Source organism: Bos indicus, chromosome 19 (assembly GCF_029378745.1).
Source record: "Bos indicus isolate NIAB-ARS_2022 breed Sahiwal x Tharparkar chromosome 19, NIAB-ARS_B.indTharparkar_mat_pri_1.0, whole genome shotgun sequence".
Classification (NCBI taxonomy): Eukaryota; Metazoa; Chordata; class Mammalia; order Artiodactyla; family Bovidae; genus Bos; species Bos indicus.
The window spans coordinates 16,170,566-16,177,769 of NC_091778.1; the positions used below are offsets into that span (position 1 = coordinate 16,170,566).

The 7,204-nt window shown below is 41.7% G+C and overlaps 1 non-coding gene across 1 annotated transcript; it reads left to right on the top strand.

Moving 5' to 3' along the window:
• The first annotated feature begins 742 nt into the window (after positions 1-742).
• Positions 743-804, top strand: LOC139177825 (U7 small nuclear RNA). Its single transcript, XR_011562292.1, has one exon. It is a non-coding gene; the product is annotated as a U7 small nuclear RNA (small nuclear RNA).
• The last annotated feature ends 6,400 nt before the right edge of the window (positions 805-7,204 follow it).

Consider the following 7,204-nt stretch of genomic DNA (forward strand, 5'->3'; position numbering starts at 1 on the left):
GAAATACAGTCAGAAATTCACTTTACAAAGTACTCATTTTAAAAATGAGTTTCAAAAAGCCAAAGCAAATGAACTTGATTCATTGTATAACTGGATTGAAGGTGAGTGAAACTTTGACTTCTGAACTGCTTCAAGGAGAAGAAAATAATTCCAAGGTAATATCAGATTTGAAAGAGCAATGGTTGAAAGTTGATGAACAAAAAGGACCAGGCTTATAAGGTAGCACAAGTAGCCGAGTTTGAAATAGATTCTCCCTTCCTTGGCCCTCTTTCCTCTGAGCTCACCTGCTTCCTTTTATTCAAAACAGGGTCCGTCTCATCCCCAGTTGAAAAAATGTATGAAATTTTCTCTGAAATGAAAACTGACTTTACCCACCAGTGACTTCTGCATGTGCTGTACCTGTTACAGATGAAGAACCTACCTCAGAGGATTTTTAGGGCAGTAAAACCACTCTGTCTAATACTGTAATGATGGATATATGTCATTATATGTTTGTTGAGACCCACAGACGGTTCAACTACAAGAGTGGACCCTAACGTCATCTGTGGACCTTGAGTGATGCCTATGTGGCCGTGTAGGTTCGTGGATTGTAAGAAATGTACCACCGTGGGGCAGAAAACCTATAATGGGAAGAGGTTTCTGTGTGTGGTGACACAACATACTCTGTATTTTCTTCTCAGTTTTGCTATGAATTTAAAACAGCTCTAAAAATTAAGTGTATTCATTTAAAAATAAATGAGGTAAGTGTTACAGCTCTTTTAGAATTTGTCTAGCAGGCTTTCCGGTTCGCACCAGAAAGCACCCCCCCCAAAAAAAAAAAATAAATGAGATACATGTGAGGCACATAATGAAACAAATAAAGATAAAGAAACTAACTTTGCCTAGCAAATGCACTTCCTTTGTGTGCTATAGCTGATAAAGATCAAAAAAAAAAAAAAGCACTCGGTGGCACACTGCTTCACAACAGAACCTCCTCTTGGTGGAGGTGCCAAATGTGTTATACTCTTCTGATGTGACAACTTCATTCACTCTGGTATCTGTCAGATCTGCCTGAATCACCTGGGGATCTTGTTAGACCTGCAAGTCCTGACTCAGTGGTTTTGGAATTGGGCCTGAGAGTCTACGTTTCTGAGAAGCTCCCAAGTGATGCTTGGAGAAGTGTGAAGAGTGCATTGGGCAAACATGCATTCTCTTGTTTGTCTGGCCTACTGCCTGCGCTGCACGCTTTTGCTCCATGCCCAGAGATTCACCACTGAAGAAGAGTTGTTTAGGATCTTGAATACGTTTCTCTGTCAGTATGATTCTCCTTTCTCTAAGGCTCATTAGTGCTTTGCTTGAGGTTCTAACAGAACTTGTCACATACTTTTGCTATACTTAGCAGTGTATATGTCCTATTCCCCCACCCTACCACTCTCCACATTACTCATCCTTAACTCTAGATTTCAGTTCAGTTCAGTTCAGTCGCTCAGTCGTGTCCGACTCTCTGCGACCCCATGAATCGCAGCACGCCAGGTCTCCCTGTCCATCACCAACTCCCGGAGTTCACCCAGACTCACGTCCATCGAGTCAGTGATGCCATCCAGCCATCTCATCTTCTGTCGTCCCCTTCTCTTAGGACACTCTATAAAATGTTCTCATAGATTCCTGTGCTTTTCACTAATAACCCTTACAAGAACTCTAATTAAATAATTATGAACTTGTTTTCATGAGTGTCTTCCCCACTAAATCAAAAGCTCCATGAGGTCAGGTATATTGTACAGCACTGTATCCCCATCATTGCCACAGTAATGGCCACATAGTAGGTGCTCAATAAATATTTGGTGAATAAATGAATGCATTGTAAGTTTTAAGGAAAGAGAAGTTTTGTATCGCTGAAAGAAGACAGCACACAGCCCTGCACATTGTGATTTAGTAAATAGTTGTTGGCTTAACGACAGTAATCTTAGGAACACTCAGAAACCGTTTTCTCCTTCACTTCATTCAGCAAATCTACTGAATAACTGCTATATGCCAAACCCGATTCTGTCACCAAAGGTCTAACAGTATTCAGAGAGAACATACATGTAAAAACAATTCATTTGTTGAAGATGCATTTTTCTACCCTTAAGATCCATTGTCTTTTGGACCAACGGGCTTCTGAAGCAATGGGTTATGCCATTATGAAGATCTTCAGGTGAGAAAAAGACATGTTCCAGTCTGCACTTAAAGTGTCATATTATTAACTCAGGGTGGAGGGAAGGTGTGGGGAATGAAGACTAAAAGGAAAGGGGGGAGGGTCATTGCAGCGTTTGGTTGAGAGGCGGTGATGTAGACCAGACCAGAGGCAGGGGAGAAGAAGAGACTCGAGCACTCAGGGACATAGGAAATAAAATGAACAGGACAGCCACAAAAGCGACACTAGACAAATGGGACTAACATCAAACTCTAAAACTTGTGCATGAAGGGACACCACAGTGGAAGGACAGCATACAGACTGGGAGAAAATGTTTGCAAACCATACATCTGATAAGGGGTTAATATCCAGAATATATAGAGACAGTCTGCAACTTAACAGAAAAAATCAGATAACCTGATTCAAAAGTTGTCAAAGGACTTGAATGGACGTTTCTCCAGAGGTGATAATAGATGGCCAACAAATGTATGAAAGATGTTCCATATCACTAATCATCAGAGCAACAGAGAAATGGAAATCAAAACCACAAGGCAGTATTTTCTCACACTCGTTAGAAAGATACTATCAGAAAAAAATAAATACAAGTGTTGGTGAAGATGGGGAGAAATTGGAACCCTACTGCACTGTTTGTGAGATCATAAAATGGAACAGTTCAGTTCAGTCACCCAGTCGTGTCCGACTCTTTGTGACCCCATGAACCACAGCCAGGCCTCCCTGTCCATCACCAACTCCTGGAGTTTACCCAAACTCATGTCCATTGAATCAGTGATGCCATCCAACCATCTCATTCTCTGTCGTCCCCTTCTCCTCTTACCCTCAATCTTTCCCAGCATCAGGGTCTTTTCAAATGAGTCAGTTCTTCGCATCAGGTGGCCAAAGTATTGGAGTTTCAGCTTCAGCCATCAGTCCTTCCAATGAACACTCAGGACTGATCTCCTTTAGGATGGACTGGTTGGATCTCCTTGCAGTCCAAGGGATTCTCAAGAGTCTTCTCCAACACCATAGTTAAAAAGCATCAATTCTTTGGTGCTCAGCTTTCTTTATAGTCCAACTCTCACATCCATATATGACTACTGGAAAAACCATAGCCTTAACTAGTCAGATCTTTGTTGGCAAAGTAATGTCTCTGCTTTTTAGTATGCTGTCTAGGTTGGTCACAACTTTCCTTCCAAGGAGTAAGCGTCTTTTAATTTCATGACTGCAATCACCATCTGCAGTGATTTTGAAGCCCCCCAAAATAAAATCAGCCACTGTTTCCACTATTTCCCCATTTATTTGCCATGAAGTGATGGGACCGGATGCCATGATCTTAGTTTTCTGAATGTTGAGCTTTAAGCCAGCTTTTTCACTCTCCTCTTTCACTTTCATCAAGAGGCTCTTTAGTTCTTCACTTTCTGCCATAAGAGTGGTGTCATGTGCATATCTGAGGTTATTGATATTTCTCCCGGCAGTCTTGATTCCAGCTTGTGCTTCCTCCAGCCCAGCATCTCTCACGATGTAAAATGGTACAGTCCTGTGGAAATCAGTATTCAAGTTCCTCAAAAAGTGAAAACTACCATGGGATCCAGCAATCCCACTTCTGGGTATACACCCATAGGAGTTGAAAACAGAATCTTGAAGAGGTGTTTGCACACTAATGTTCATAGCAGCACCGTGTACAAAAACCAGAAGTTAGAAGTGGACACCCAGATGTCCATCAACAGACGAATGAATAACCAAAATGTGGTAAATATATACAATGGAATATTATTCAGCTTTAGAAAGGAAGAGAGTCCCGGCACGTGCTCCAGCATGATGAACCTTGACATTATGCTAAGGGAAATAAGCCAGTCATAAAAAGACAAATGCTGTATGATTCTGCTTACACAACGTACCTGGAGTACTCAAATTCATAGAGACAGAAAGGAGCAGAGTGATTGCCAGGGGCTGGGGAGGAAGGGAGAAATGAGTCACAGTTACTTAATGGGTAGAGTTTCAGTTCTGCAAAATGAAAAAGCTGCGCTCTATTTGCAACAATCTTGAATAACTTAACACTACTGAACTGTACCCTTTAAGACGGAAACTTTTATGTAGTTTTTTTTTTTTTTAACACAGTTTTTAAAATAAACAGGATACTGTGAGAGTTATATCAGGGAAGCCCAGGGATGCGGCTGTTTCCAGGTGGGGTGTCAAGTGCCTGGTAAGGAGCACAGCAGTATATTAACATTGGTGAGCTGTATAGAGCAATCTGTACATTATCAGCGACCTTGACAAGGCTGGTTCAGAAGAAGGTAGCAGGTGTCAGGATATCACGGTGGGGTGGGTGGATTCTCAGAGTCTATATGTAAATGAAGACCAAAACTCTCACAATCACATACACTTGTCTAATGGAAACATCCTTTGTGAAAAGTCATATTTGTGACTTGTGTACTAAAGGGTGCTTGAAGATTATTTAGAAAAAGTCCCATGAAAACAACAACAGGGACTTCCCTGGTGGGCCACTGGTTGGGACTCCACACTTTCACTGCCAAGAGCCTGGGTTCAGTTTCCTGGTTGGGGAGCTAAGATCCCACAAACTGTGCAACATGGCCAAATAAAAAAAGTGTAGCGGAACTACTAGGGGGGAAAAAGTCCCATCTGAGACATCTAGCCTTCAAAGCATTAAAGTTTTTCCCCATGTATTGCAACCTTTAGTTTAAATCGATTTTATGTTAGTTCATTGGTAAAGTAACTGTGTTCAAACTGAAAGCTCTCTTCCATGCATAGTAGGGCTTGAGTCTTGTTTGTTAGAGCACCCCAGCAGACTATATCACCGTCTCTTATCCCTTCAGGCTTAAAGAAAAAACAATAATTTGGTGATAGGCAATTTTTTTCCTAAAAATATTAGAGATTTTGCTTCATCAAAGTATAAACCGAGAAAATTAAGACTAAATGGATTAGAGAGACTTTCAAAGCACCTACAGGGAAACTTTGGTGCCAGAAACATTGCCCTGACCTTGTTACCGCCCAATACTTCTGCAGCAGCTTGATTGAGGAAATAAGGTTATAGCCCCGGGAAAAAGCAAAACAAACAAAAACAGGATGTACATGAAGGGAGAACCCAGCAGTGAGCCCAGAGAGGCCCCAGGTAGGATCCCAGGGGAAAGGGCTCGGGGGACATATGTCCTAAGGATAGAAATTGAGGTTAAAAAAAAAAGAAAGAAATTGATGTTAATTGATAGTATATTTGATGCATTTGATTAACAGCACCAACAAAAAGTTTCCCTGTATGAGGCAGAGAATTTGGAGATAAATTAGATAATTCTAAAATTAAACAGACAAAAAGTAAGATGATTATAAATTCTGAGCAAAGCAGAAAATTGTACAGGAAATGAAATGTACACACAGAATATCATCTAGCACAGCTGTGAAAAGAGTCAGAATAAGGTACACACGGAAGATTGTTCCAGCCCAGAATGGTGATAAAGGCACACTGGCAGGATGTGGGGAGGGGAAGGCAGGAGGAAGTGTAACTGAACTAAATTTTCAGGAAGTAAATAGATAACACCCATTTGAAACCCAAAACTGCACCTACAGAAAAGTGTATCCAAAAGAAACATCAAAGTGATCACTTCTAGGAGCAGAAAGAGGGGTGGGACAGGAGAGTACTGATTCTATCATAAGCCTTCTAGAACTGCTTGACTTTCAGTACCAAGTGCTTGGGCAACTTTGATCTTTTAATTTTATAAAAAATTCTTTCCAATTATCTGGAAAGTATTAAGACAATGTGTTTGTCTCCTGTTTTGGAACTTTCCCCCCATATATCCTGGGCCTCTGGTACAATCTGTGTTTTGTCGTCCCAGATTCTTGGCACTACTGTGAATATAAAACACTGCAGAATCTACAGTCAAATAATAATAAAGATCCCATCCTGACCTCTCCCTGCATGTTCGAAGTTTTGAGTTTTGGAGTCTAACATTCATTTTCTCCAAAGTAATTAGTGAAGCTACAGTGGAAAATTACTGAACTGGGTGGAGAACAAAAATTCAGCAAGATAAGCAGATATCTTCCTGTCCCTTAGAGTGAAAGTGAAAGTCACTCAGTCGTGTGTGACCCCATGGACTGCCAGGCTCCTCTGTCCATGAAATTCTCCAGGCCAGAATAGTGGAGTGGGTAGCTGTTCCCTTCTCCAGGGGATCTTCCCAACTCAGAACCCAGGTCTCCTGCACTGCAGGTGGATTCTTTACCATCTGAGCCACCAAGGAAGACCTCCTATACCTTAAGAGCCACCAGGGAAGACCTCCTATACCTTAAGAGCTGCATAAAAAGCAGATATGACTCAGAAAGCTGTCTTTCTAAATGCTATTCTGACAAAGGAGAGTTGTATAGACTCCTGGAATTCAGAGTGTTGGTGTCTCTTATGAAAGTAATCACAAACTGCTAAAAAGTCTGATTGGTTTCTTTTAACTAAATGACGTACAGCGCTGATAATATTTAAATTGACACCTTTTTCCTGGAAGGCATATGCACTTACAAATCTGCTTTTTCAAGCCAGGAGAAGAAGCTCTTTCCTGTCTCCCACATGCATGGAGATAATAAAACTTGTGCTTCTGCTAAGTTTCTTAAGAGTCTGAGAGTTTATGTTTCATTTAAATGAACATTTCTTACCCAGGAAGCGCTGCGGACCTTCCCTACTGGTGTGATACCTGGAACTCGCACACCATCCCCAAGAAACTGGGGGCTGGGTTCCCCTTGTGCTGGCCAGCACGCGCCCTGCCCTGCCACCTGCAGGCGACAGCAGGGCCCCTGCGTTCTTTCCCATGGTCTCTGTTGCTCCTTTTTTTTAACAGTATGTTTACAAAACTTTGTTGTACAGAAAGCAAAAATGGGGTTACAACCTCAGTGTAACTGGTAACCATGGATGGCTATATGAGTCATCCACCAATCACAGCTACCCACACCACAGCAAGAATCACAGCTACTCACACCACAGCAAGAATCTTACACGAAAACCTGGCAACACTTAGAATTTCACTGGGGTGAAGTCCCCAAGCTTGGCGGTGGATTTTCAAG